The sequence below is a fragment of the Hippichthys cyanospilos genome, chromosome 6 (genome assembly GCF_059441005.1).
Source record: "Hippichthys cyanospilos isolate Australia breed blue-spotted pipefish chromosome 6, RoL_Hcya_1.0, whole genome shotgun sequence".
Lineage (NCBI taxonomy): Eukaryota > Metazoa > Chordata > Actinopteri > Syngnathiformes > Syngnathidae > Hippichthys > Hippichthys cyanospilos.
Window position 1 is genome coordinate 13,518,951 of NC_142374.1, and position 14,251 is coordinate 13,533,201.

A 14,251-nucleotide genomic window follows, 5' to 3' on the forward strand; every position below is an offset into this window, starting at 1 on the left:
CACACGGAAATGTAGTTATTTTGCCATCGCCTTGTTTAAACTACAAAATCAATACTAAACGCTACGGATTTTAATTTTCTTAGCTAAGACTATGCTTCCACTACTTAGAAATTGAATTGTCTTGTATTTTTGTGTCATCTAAATGAACTAAAATGATATTGTAGTGTGTATTTTTATTGCAAAAATAGCGTATTTCAGCCACATGACACACTATGTCCAAAGTGTGAACAGACACCGCACCTGTGTGTTACGAGCGTGCAGCACAGGGACAAATTGTACTATTCAAATCAAACAAACGTTTTCTAAAATGCAACAAATGAGACACCACAATGCAACGGCAATATTAGCCACAGTAAATAATTTACTGGACCTTGAAAGCCTACAATGTCTTGATAATCAGTTTATTAACTTCTGTTTGGTCAGAAAGGACGATGGACGGATACTGTCTTCAGTTAGTCGTAATTACGGTGAGTTATATTTTTTAATTTCTTCCATTAAAAATGTTACAGTATGCGCCCAGTGAATTAGTCGTTCTATTTTTCTTTCTAATTCAGCATTGAGATATCAGCATTTTTCATTTTTCCTTCCTCGTAAGGATTTTTTGAGCTCCTGCATAACTTCACAATCTGAATTGACACCCTAACCCTTGTTGAATCAAACACACTCTTGAAATCTGAAACGCTCACAAATTTAATTTCTTAACTTGAGAACCCAGTCTAACGTCATGAAACCCTTATCTGGAGCCGTAACCTTAATTTGATTCTTAAAGAAAATCTTCTCAAATAGTGGGGGCCTGGGGTAGTTATTTATTTATTTAGCGACACAGTAATTCCCACCTCCTCCTTAGTATGACACTTCGAAAGCAACTGGACACAATGTATTCATTCAAAATCATTGTACCTACATCATTAACAATGTCAACAACGGGTATCAAGTTTGGCCCCGAAGTTGTATGAGAACATCTACTACTGTCCAATTCAACTCAATTCATTCAAAGTATCACAACAGTTAAGTCACTCCATGGCACACTAGCAAGAGAAAAGAGGACGTGTGCAGTGCCTAAAATTCTGTCATGCCTTTTACCAATCCACAGGAGATTCAGACCGTGTTTTAAAGGCTTGTGTATCCCTAATTGTTTGCAGCTTTTCATGTATTGGATTTCAATTTCTAGCATTCGATTGATTTATACTACTAATCCGAAAAGGTCTGGTGGTCCATATTTTTCAAAACAGTTTGTCTATGCATTCATCTTCACTTGGATTGTGCTCAGGCAAATTGGATTTTTTGTGTTCAACTCAAGTGCCCCTTTAATAATCTATTTAATCCCTAAACCTGTCCTAAAATCTTCATTGTTTTGAAAACACTAATGTAAATTCCTAACCCTGGTTTGAGACCCTACCCCCAAATATAAACCCTAATGCTGGTTTAGACACACTCAAATTTGACACCTAAATCCCATGTTTGAAACACCATTTGACCACCCAGTTATATTTAAAGTACCTATTATACCCCCTTATCCACCCCCTTATCCTCCATGTCCTCTGTGGCAACCTTGGCTTTGTCACCATGATTGGACCCGGCACATACTCCATTATGCCAACATGAGTTGAAATAAACAGGCGGCAGATGAGGGCGCCGCTGTTGATTTCAGCGAAGACGATGGCCCGCTAGCTATTCATTTATTGTGATCTATCCATTCTCACATTTTAAGGTGGATAGTTTGGGCTTGGCTGGAGAAGACAGAGCTTATAGGAGAAGCCTCCTGCATTTGAATCACGCAACACATCAGTGTATGGAAACATACTGCTGCAACACCCGAAAAACTGAAACATAATATAAGTCTCACGGTAAGTGATATGTTTACAGTTTTTATGTGATAAGCTACCATGTTAAAACACAAGTTTGGGTTCTGCATTGCAAAACATCCATCCATGCACTGCTTTTCCTCACAAAGGTCACAACATTGCAAAACAAAACAAAGCAATTTTTGGTTCTTTTGGTTCAGGTAATTGGTTAAGGTAATGGCCATCCCCTACGTGCGTAAAGGTGACTCTTGATTTTATTTATTTATTTTCAAATAAAGTATTGGTTGATAAGTCACAAAACGGACTTGTTAGTTAGAAGCTTGTTAGTGTTTTTTTCTTTTTTGTGCTTCTCCCTCACACCAGTTTATCTTGGGGTGGGGGGTGTTGGTTGTTGCTGTAGTATCTGCTGATTGTTTTGATTTACTATTCCCTTTCACATTTCTCTGTAGGACTGACCTACATTCAGCTCTAGTTCTTTGCATATGTGTGCCCTTGGTGTTTGCTACATGGTGGGGACCAAATGCCAGATTTGATTGTCTTTGTGGGACCCCACCTATTGAGACCTCTTTTTGAGGGGCAACACTTGGTTTCAAAGTGTAGGTTTAAATTGGCTTTTGGTTGAGGTTAGGGTAAGAGTTACACACTCTGTTGTGATGGTTAGGAGCTAGGAAATATATTATGTCAATGGAATGTCCCCACTATGATATCGATCTCCCCCTTGTGTGTGAGCGAGAGAGCTGTTTGTGTGTGTGTTTGTGTGTGTGTGTGTGTGTGTCACACACACATACATACACACACACCCTCCCCAACTGTCCACCCTTAGGGCTTTGTGCTCAAATGTGTACAATTTTGCATGATGGCCTCATATCAGAGGAAGTTACCTCACTTGCCTTACTTTGCTGAAGTAAACTGAACACACACACACACACACACGCACGCACACACACCCAGATCATTGGGCAGGCATGTCTGGAAGCTGCGGCCTTTTTCCTTTCATTGTGGGTGTCCTCTGATAGGTTGTTGAGTCTTCTGGTTTGTAATTCCCTTGATGACGCTTGCAAGTATTGGGTAGCATTTGAGCTGTTTTTAACATCTACTTTCACAGCTGTATGTGTGCGTGTGTCCACACATTTGTGTTTGCAGGGCAGTTGAGTGTGCGCTGCAAATAAAGTGGCTTCAAACAAACTTTTACATCCTAACCAGCCACATGAATCCCCAAAATAAGCTCTGACTCTAGCTTGACATCCCAGTGAGATACCTTAACCCTTGTTTGAAACCCAGTCTTCTTGATATCTCAGTTTAACACTTTGACCCTGGTTTAAATCTTAACCTTGCCTCGAAACCCTAATTTGAGGCCCCCCAATCATGTCTTAAAATGTTGTGAGAGCGGTATTTAAAGTTAAAAAAAAGTGTTTTAAAATAAAACCATACCTTAGTCTGAAACCCTTCTTTTGTCTTGAAACTTTAATTTTTAACCCTCATCTGACATGGACTCTTGTTTGAAACACTAACCCAGTTTTGAGGCCTCAATGACAACTTGACCCTCTTGTTCATTTTCATTAGAATATTTACTGGGCAAATATAAGGGAGATGATAACATACAATGTTCACTATAAAGACCTAGATGTAAAATACAGTGAATACAATTGTTTTTATATTATTTTTATTAAATGGAATTTAGAAAATTAACACCTCACCTCAGTCGAATTCACTTTGAAGATAAATGTTGAGGATTTGTCTTAAAGCATTGGAACAATAACTTAAATACAAGCGACTTGCAAAAACAAAAAAAACACGTTTATTAACTTAAAATGCCCAGTGTTTGGCTGGCAACCAGTTTCAGGGTGTCTCCCCAGAAGATGGCTGGGATAGGCACCAGCAAGCCGGCAACCTTAGTGCAGAAACGGCTAAAGAAACTCAATGGGTGGATGGACTTCAAACATGAGTTAATTTGACCCACCACAGAGAGTTAATCCTTGTTTGAATATCTAACCCTAATTAGTGCGCCAATCTTGGTTTATAATAAATCCAAGCTTGAAACCCTTTGTTAACACCCTAACTTCAGTTTGACATCCTTACCTTGAATAATTCTCAATGTATCTGGTTGCTATAGACTGTAAACGGTGTAAACGCTGGGAGGTAAACCATAAAAAAGTTATTTCTTTTGCTTGGTTGTGCAAGTGTCTAAATATGTACGGTACACTGCGAACGCTAGTGGGCGCTAAAAGATCACAAGTTGAGTTGTCAAAGGGTTTCTGGACATGGGGAGATGTCTCTGTCTATTCTTTTGCCAGCAATACCAGCCATAATTTGTGAAATATGATTTGTGACGGACCCACAGACTTGACATTTTTGGTGAGAACAGTCTAGAGGTGATGTGTGCACCCAATAATAAATTGCGGGTTTATCATTAATGTATGGACAACTTGGATTCCTGGGTTTGAGAAGGGAGCACATCTTTGCAAGGTCAACTCACCCCCAAATACAGTGCAGCTGTTCTAGGAGGCTTTTCCTGACATTTTTGTAGTATTGATATTAGTTTTAAGAGGATGTGTGTAGACACTTGTGCAACCACATTGATCACAGGCAGCGTTTATTTATATCATGATTTGTGGTCGAAATGCTAAAAGAACCAATATTTTTTGGGGTGTTGTTTTGTAATATCACAAACAACTTTTTGAATGTGGGAATGGAGAATTTTCATACCACTATCTATCTACAGCCACATAAAAAAAAATCAGGCCTCTGTAAATATATGCATCATAGTAAAATCAACAATAATTATGTTGGCACTACTTCAAGTATCCTCAGCAAGTTTCACAATAATTAAGCAAAGTATCAATCATAAGTGAGGATAAAGTGTTTTATTTACATAATATATTGAATATACTACAGTAGCAGCCCGAGGTATTTGCTCAAGGCACATTTTGTGACAGTCCTCTGTTTGAGTGGAGATCAAGCGGCCCTTATGATGAAAGTCATTGTGTGTCTGGCAAGCGCGCTGAGGGAGCAACGACAGAAAACGTGCTGGCAAGCACGGCGGCGGCGCTATCTGGCACGACAGACGCCGGAAGAGCGAACGAGCGGAATCATGCAGTGAAATCTAACAGGCCTCGGTGGAGCAACACGAGCCCAGGAGCTCATTAATGTTTGAGAAGCTGCTGGGCTAATATTGACATTATTAGTTTGCACGTTCGTATTGTCATTGTTCCAAAATGGAGGAGAGCTGGCATCACCCATTTGCAAAATTGTCAATGAGTGTTGCGAACTTGCGATTGTTATTTAAACACACACACTGTGTGTGGGGGACAAGAGCCACATGATTTGATTTAAGTCAGACTTACACATACGTCATTGGTTTTAGGACTTGGGACTTGCTTGGATTAACATGACAGCCTTGACTTTAATTTATTCCCTAGATTCACTTACGAATTGGGATTCTCATTTACTGCAATTCAGAATCAATTCAAAATGTTACAGAATTGATATTGCCACGCTGACCATGTTTTAAGATGATTATCTATGAACATTGTTTAAGTATGCTTAAAACTGTTCTGTATCTTTTTTAACATTGACACAAAGAAAAAGCAATGTATACCAACGTTCAACAACTTAACTATATTTTTGCAACATTCATACAGGACTATACAGAAAAATGTCCAAGTGCTTCAAAGTGCCTCAAAAAAAAAAAAAAAAGCCAATCTTTATTTTATCGCAATTATAGCACATGGCAAAGACAAATCTTTTTCCCTGGGGTCATTCGCATAGCCCCACGGCCCCTCAGGGCCCGCCCCACTATTTGAGTTGCACTGCGTTGAGTAGACAATAAAGGAGAAAGACAATTCAAAGACTGGATTGGGAACAATAAAAAATACTATTATTTAGCATCATTAAACTGTTGAGGTCTAAATAATGCAAGTACAGATACTGAATGCAAAGTGGTCGAAATATATGTTGTCACTGAACAAGTGAGTATGAATTCACCGAAGATGAGCTTAAACCCAAGTAATGTCACAGCTTACTTGTGAGTAAGTAGGCAGAGGTGGGCATTACATTGGTACCAAGGGAACACCCGTCAGTATATTGCCAGCCAGAGGGCCAGCGAATAATAAATGACACAAAACTTCTCAAAAACTACACAAGGTCAACACAAGGTAGAGTTTTCTATTACTAAAAATATTGATACTGTAGTTTTCAGTCCAATGCAGGAAAAACTATGTGAAAATGTGTAAAGCTAGGTTTCTGATTAATATATATTGTACTTTATGGACTTTTTTTAACTACTGTTATCCACACTGGGTGCCCTTTTTTGAGATTCCCACCATATGAACTTATTTTTTTCTAAACAATCTGTAATTAAACAATAACAGAGGCACACTCAAAAGCGACTACACCAGGTGTTTAAAACAGATAACGTTGGACGGGTGAAGGGCGGGGGCAAATACAGTCGGCCCCCGGTTTACGAACACCCTGTTTTACGAACAATTCGATTTACGAGCGTGGACCACGGAGATTTTTGTCCCCCACTCACGAGCAAACCTTTCGTCTTACGAACAATCCGACATGCCGGCCATTGTGTATGCAAATATATTTTCGCTTAGCTGCGTCAACAAAATCAACAGTTGACGCTTGTGACAGTAACGTGAACGCTATTGCTCTTACAACGTCACTGTCTCAGTCACGGAGTCAGTCACGGAGATGCCATATGCTATTGGTCGATTAAGGTCACCCGGTCTCACTAACGGAGATGCTATTGGCCGGCTTCACGTCAATCACAGAAATGCCGATATGCTATTGGCCGAACGCCTTTATCTAGCTTGATGGCACAGCTGGTCGGGATGGAAGGAAGGAGAGAAAATGAGTGAAAAACGGAAGGAAGGAATGTTGTGAAGACTTTGCAAACTTTATCTGTTAGACATAGCTTCTAAAATTGCTAGTAGCGGTAAAGGAAGAAGTAAGAGGATGATATGTTTTAGCATCTCCGTGACTGACACCGTGACTGAAACAGTGATTGTGACATTGTAAGAGCAATAGCATATCAGCGTAACCGTGTTAACTTTGCGGGTTGGTCTCTGCTCCCCTCCGTCTCCACCCAGCTAAAGTCACGTCGTTCCAAAGGTAAATGTCATTTTTCCTTTGTATATGTTATTTAATTAACTGTACAGTAGATTATGTTACTCATTTTTAATATGTGTATAAAATCGTGATGTTTTTACCTAAGGTTTTTGCACGCGTTGCACGCATTCACAAATTAACATAGGTTTGGATTGCCCGTCATACGAGCAGTTCGAGTTACGAGCGTAGATGCTGAACGGATTAAGTTCGTGACCCGGGGGCCCACTGTACTGTAGTGATTGGCCTGCAAAATGACTGACGCTCCCACCTCTGGTAGTAGGGATCGTGTAACAGGACATAATAACTTAACAGGAGAGTCTTTGTTTTGAGCCTTTCGTCCTGAGTTCCAGTGGATTTCACCAGCCCTGTTGTTTTGTCCCACTTTTGTGCAGGTCCTGTCCAGGCATCTTTCTTTTTTTTTTTTTTTTACTTTTTAGTCCAATCAGCAAGCTAATGTGCCGCGTGCGATGTGTTTTCAATCAGACAAGCTGTCTTAGCTATACATGTAATAATCTTGATAAAAAGGAATTATACTCTTAAATTCTCTATTTATTTCATGTTTGTATCAAGCCCGGACTAGAACCACTTTCTGCTTGGCAGCATGTTTCAAATGTTCCTGTGCGAGATGTAAAATGCACATTTGTGTTTTTTGGTTGCCAGTTTCATAAACAAGGTTTTAGAAAAAAAGTAATGCGAAACAAAGTATCTACAGTACTTACCTGCATTTGACAGTTGACTCTTGGTGTTTCAATGACCACTCAGAGTAGGACATCTCAAAACTACTAGTTTGATTTTTGCCAGTAACATTGGATATGTTTGGAACTTGTTAACACTTCTGACTTGCACATGTGTGACTTACTCCCACCTCTGCATTTGACACACTTTGCCAGACTTAATCAACTTCAGTCATCCATTGACCATTTCCTTTTGGACCTGCCCGGTGATATTAAACAGCAAGGCGTCCTGAGTCGCCCTTGTGACCACTGCTATCCTTCAGTCTCATTCTTCGCCGCACAGCTAAGCTCCAGAAGTGATTTATTCCTTTTTCAGACTGACTCCCTCCTCAGCCCCCGCTTCTGAGCAATCGACAGCGACGGCTCTCATGGCAAAATGAGCTGATCCGCATATGTGGAGATAGGAGGACTAGATTTATGCCTAAAACCATCTAAACATATTCCGAAATGTGTTACATGAGCTAAATTCCTAAAGTAGGATTTGGGTGTGAGGTTTTATTGTCGTAGTCACCTTGAGATTCGCTTGTCCTCAGGTAGCTCCACTACAACCGTAAACAGCACCAGCAGAATTTATCATAACCTGCAATGAATGTGTCATCACCAAGATCCGCCAAATGGCTCTTATTAGAAGCAAATCGTTTTTTTAAATTTTCTAATCTGTTGTCACCATGTGTTGTCTAAGGCACTCCATACATTGATGTGTCCAAATTCGACTGATCAGGACAATCACAAACAAAATATTGTCAATGATTAACACCTGCAATTAACCTTTACACACAACAAAAATATGACCCTTAGTGTAGTGATTGGAGAACAACGTTTTGAAGCCCCACTTGTACTGTGCTGTATGTGTATTTAAACTCAAACATCATGGTGCCATAATCAAGGAAGCATTCACTGGTACTAAGTAACAATCATATTTGCATTATGCTTTTATTAAATTAAACCTTGCTTTTGTTTTACGACAAAGAGCAGTAACTTTTTCTTAAACTTATTTTGTTTATAAACAACCAATTATGTCCTTAGACGCACATCCCTGTTTTTGCACAGTGTGACTATTTTTCCATTATTAGTTACACAAGAACTTAAAACCCCTCTAGTAATGCATTTGGAGTGTCAAACCTCTAACATATTCAAATAAATTCACGATTTATACTCTTCACATGGAACAAAATGATGTAAAACACCGATAAACACTTCCAGAATATATTTCACACTGGAAGATGTAAACAAGATTGTCGGGCTCTTCATTAGCAGCTTCAGCGCTTTGCTCCTTTACAGTATGCAAGCAGATCACACTAATGACTTCAGAGGCGCATGCTATAATAAATGCAAAATGCATGAGCAAACCTCACGATTAATTTTTTGCTAGTGTGAGAGGTTATCTTGATCAGCTGCTGGTAAACATGGCTGACTTTGCTGCTCATGCTGGACACCAGGATTATCCTTTTAAGAGGATATACTGTGTAACGGTACTTTATCCAAAGATCACTGTATCATTTCAAATACGTACACTTAGCTGCTATTGTGCATATTGGCAATAGTTCATCTAATGCAATGCAAATTTAGGATCCAGATACCACTGTCAACCTGGGAATTACTGGCGAATGTACAGTGCCCTCACTTTTCATTTTTCCCCCATCAGCAGTCTTATGTTAGCTACCCTGTAATGAGTATAAAAAAGTCTTCACTGGCAAATCCTGTTTGTTTTTATCGTAAAGTAAACTTTTGGGTTGCTATTTTTGTTGCCTTATGACAATTAACTTATGGCATTAAAGTATTTTTTAGGCATGCTAAATGTTTGTTCTTTCTCCTAAATGGTGAATTAATTGGTAATACTCACATCGTCATTTCCAGCAGGGGATTAAATTAGTATTAACATTTCCTCATTGGAGTTCCTGCGCTTCTCCGTCAGTGTCCCCGCTCGCTCACGTGGCAGAGAGCAGCAGCTCATCATTCTCGTTACCATTTCCGGCGTCGGCCGGGCTTAATCACATGAAATTCATTTGGCGAGGAAGCCAGCAGCTTAATGAACGTAAATGAATTAGCAAGTATAGCGTCTCAAAGTGTCTAATTGCATTCTTGACTCTGAATTAGCATGGCAAGCTATTAGCCACAGGGAATCACCGAATAGCTATTTAGGTCATCACAGAGCATGTCAGCTGCCATACCTTGAATCAATTAGCAATGCGTTACCCATACGGTGACATCCTATTTCTTTGTGTCACGCTGAATAATGTCTTCCTGCATTGTTCGTTTTGGGGAACTGAAGCTGCCTCTCGCTTGTCTCAACACGCCTTACAGGCTCCATCATTCTCACAAAACACTCACAGGCCCACTGCGTCACATAAACTTGCACAATCCAATGGAGTCCAATACAATAGCTATATCAATACAATAGCTTTATCTAAAATTGTTCCTTAACAATGTCAATAGTTTCTTTACAAGTTGTGAGATTTTTTTAAATTAGCCTAACCATTTATCACGTTCAACATTTCTTCCGTTTCACTTAATTCAGTGGCATTTCCGTGTCCGCTTTTGGCACTCTTTACACCTTCGCTAGTTAGCGAGCGTTTGCATTAAATGATAACTATGCCGAACTAGCAACAGATTTAGCATAAACAGAAGAACCCCTGTAAACGGGTCGTCATTCTCCAACCGAATTCAATTTGGTTAATTTGAAGGCACTATGCTATGAACAGCGTCATCATAGACCCAAATCAAACGGGAATGCTACGCTCTCAAAAAATTAATCCTCTACTCACTGCCGATCACAGTCCGTCTGATTGTCCTCTGTCAGCATGTGAAAACTCCTTTTTAATATGCGCCCACGTCTGCCTAAATATGCCGCTGCTCAGCCTTTTCAAACAAGAATGATCAATAGGCGTCGTCACCAGAGAGCGCTGTGGCCTGGTACACTTTCTTCTGGCACAGAGGCTACTCTTGTGTGGTTTATTCACAATGCAAATGCAGGCATCTTCTTTTCTGACAACACAAGCTTACATGATCCCCGGTGAGACAAATGGATATGTACATCAAGTCCTCTGCTGTCAACAAATAAAAGCGTCACACAAAATAACTGGAAAGAGGGGGAAAAATGCACCACTAGGGGATAAAGTCGTGATGGCATAAAGAACACAACACACTGAACAAAGAGCTCCATGGAGAGAGGTTACGCAGTGGCACATTCTTTGAAAATGCAATATTGAAAAATGTATAGGTCAGAAGGAAACTCAAATACAAAATATTTAACCCTACAGACTATTTATTGTTAACGAACATAAAGTAGGCTGACAACCCCTTTTTTACTGCATGTGTCCTATATCCACTCATCCATCTTCGATACTAGATTGTGGGTGCTCAATGAGTCGATCGTTGTCAAGCGGTGGACCGCCTAGCTATTGTTAGTCGCTGCAGACGTTGTACTACGTTGTACTACGTAGAATACAAAACTAAAAAAAGAACAGGATTATTTACATCGAATGCTGCGCACTCTAGGAGATAAAGATTATCAAGTAGTGGGCCGTTGTCGTGACTTTGCTTCAGGGAGAAACTTCAAAATGAAATACTTTCAGTAGACTTCCATTTTTGCTTTTGTGACAGTCAGGGATTTAATCAACTATAGCACAACATAAACAACAAACAAACAAAAAGGTTTATAATCTAAAAAAATGTCTATTTGCAAATTCATGGTGTTCTTTCAACGTGAGTGATTTTCCTATTTGGAAATGAATTCTGAAATTTACCTTTGTAAATTTGTGACTTTTGTACAATTTGATGGTTATTGCACAGTATCTGTAGTTTATAGTAGTATGGTCCAATAATCACAACATATTTTTCAGCTGCAGTGTGAATTGGAAAAGAAAACTTTTATTTACCTTGATTGTAAGAGTCCTCGGGGTCTTACATAAACAATTATAACGTTTTCTTCAGGGAGCACTTTTGCATTGTCATTTGTTTCATGTGTGCCATTTTTCTCTTTGCTCTTCATTTTCATGTGCCTCAAGCCTCCAGGTTTACCTTTCCTGCTTATTCTTTCTTGAGTTTGCATCTCTCCTGATTATGTGATTTATTTAAAGTGTTGGATATACATTGGACATGAAGCTCATCGATAAATACTTTGTCATTGAAAGCCAACCGGTGTGAAGAAAGGAGAGTACTATGGGAGGGAGCGGGTCTATTGACTGACTGCGAATATTTTTATGAACAATTTAGTTCACACCCGGCTATATGAATTTATCCAGAGTGTTTTTTTTTGTACGTTATTTTGAAAATAAAGTGGCATTAATAAAAGGTGGAATAGGTCACTAAAGACACACTGAAGGCCACTCATGCAACTCAGGTCCCACCTCTGGTATTTTTTCATCTGATTCTATAATTTAGTTTTGGTTGCCATCAATCCAAAATAAATAAATAAAAGAATTGTTATACATACAAATTTAATCCGTTCCGGAGTGTAGTTTGTATCCTGAATCATTCTTATAGTAAATGACATTTCACATGTAAAATGCCTAATTTGTTCCAAATTCGAAATAAACGCCAAATTAAATGTGGCCAATGGGAGAGCAGGATACTGGTGCAGTGCTATGGCACGTTTAATGCATGCGAGAAGTTTTCTCTTTGAGCATGCGAGTTATTGCTTGTATATTTAAATTTTTTTCTCATGTTAAGAATTTGGCAGAAATTGTATTCGTAAAATGGATATGTTGTGTTCAGAAGCGTTGCGTCTTGTTACCAAGTGGTCCCATGTTGGTATTTGGGGACTGTTGCTTTTGATGGTAGCTGTGACAAGTTTCTGCATTTACCTTAGTTGATGAAGCTTAATGGAATATTTAAAAGAAAATCTACACTCCTAACAAGAATCAACTTTCCTTGAAGGTGACCCTCATCTTAGCCATGAATATGTTATTTATTGTTTTTGTATTTTAGAGGGAGCTCAATTACTGACCATGTCAGTTTGGAGGGAGGGCTGATTCGTTGACTGTTAAATAGCCAGGAAACTCATTGCCATGAATGGCAGGCATTGCCCTTCTCAGGTGGGGGAGTGAGAGGAATAATTGGGCCAGCTTGTGTATGTATGTGTGTGTGTGTGTAAAAAGTGTGTAACAGCGCAGATAACAATGTCATGCCACCGCTTAGAGGTGGTAATTATCAGACGCAAATCCTTATCCCCTAATTCGGATCTGGCAAACCGCCAACAAAGGAGCAGAATTTTGCTGACTTTTTCGGCGACAAATTTGTACACTACTGATAGACTTAGATACTTCTCCGATGCGCTTGCGCGCGTCCACACACCCACAAACACACACACACACACACACACACACACATTTAATTATTAATTCAGAAGTGGATCACTTCGGCCTAGAGAGGGAGAGTTTGCACACTGGTTAAAAAGTGATCTTTTATGCTGCTTACCCAATTTCCTCCTCAAACTCCCAACATCCCCAACAAAGCCATTCTGCTCCTCACTTGACCTTTGAACTGGTCCTGTGAGTAAATAGACACACACAAGCACGGACATACACACACGCACACACACATGCACGCACACCCACACGCACGCATGCATGCACTCACACACACAAACACACCTTGATAGCTAATGACTGACTATTGCTAACAGGCATGTCTCCTCCTTTCCATCCACACAGGAGATAGTCAGTCAAAACACACACACACTCACATTCATTCATTTAATATACTGTCTGGTCTGTTCAAGACTGCCTCAGCGTGACTCAGTTGAGAGTGTTCACCTCCATTTGAATGGCCAGATACTGTTTCTCCAGTAGGATCCTCTTACTGCGGACAACAAAGAGAGGCCAGCATTGCCCCCAAACACACGCGTATGCACACGCACGCGCGTACACACAGGGGAGCAGACTTTAGGTTGGCAGCCCGAGAGCACCAGGCACATTTTGTACAGTCGTTTCTCTAGGAAGCCGACTTGCATACGCCGTAACTTTTTTCTCCTTGGCAATTAGTTAGTTTCTGTTTTGAATTTACAAATAATTTCCCTTTTTTCCTTTCTTCTGATATAAATTAGCTGCCAAGAACCAGAAATTCTCTCATCTCTTGATGTTCAGCTCTGCAGGTAGGAATTATTCAATATTGGCATGTTTTAATTATTCAGGTTCTAACAATTATGTATGTACAGGTCTGTGATACTTTAGCAGGTTGACACAATTTTGAAACTATTGTTTTAATGTCTACTGTGGATACTTTACCCTTGCTTTCGATATGCTTTTTTAACAATGATTTAAGGGCCTCTGAAGCACATTGTGATTGTTTATGTTATTTCATCTTGGCATTTTACCTGTTCTAGCATCTCAGGGCCACAAATAAAATGCACAGAGATAGAGAGAGATGCAGTAAAAGTGCAGAAATACAATGTCTAAAGCCTGCAATATTTAAGTCACTCCTGAGGGAAACAGCGGAATGTCAAAGTAGCACATGGAGCTACCCGTATACAAGATGGCGTGGGGAGGCTCAGCTCTATTCTGTCTACGTTTTGAAGGGACAGTTTCTCAGGTGGCAAAGGGTGTGAATTTTGGTTTTATATTAGATAACATATATTCAATCAGGCTGGACTCTAAG

At 39.7% G+C, this 14,251-nt stretch overlaps 1 protein-coding gene across 1 annotated transcript in view; it reads left to right on the top strand.

Annotated features, from left to right (window-relative positions):
• Positions 1-14,251, top strand: part of shank3a (SH3 and multiple ankyrin repeat domains 3a) — a 209,434-nt gene that overhangs the window by 698 nt on the left and 194,485 nt on the right. The window contains exons 2-4 of the mRNA XM_088417218.1: positions 424-467; positions 1,712-1,847; positions 13,701-13,748. The gene's annotated coding sequence lies outside the window, so the exon portion shown is untranslated. The remainder of the gene's footprint in view (positions 1-423; positions 468-1,711; positions 1,848-13,700; positions 13,749-14,251) is intronic.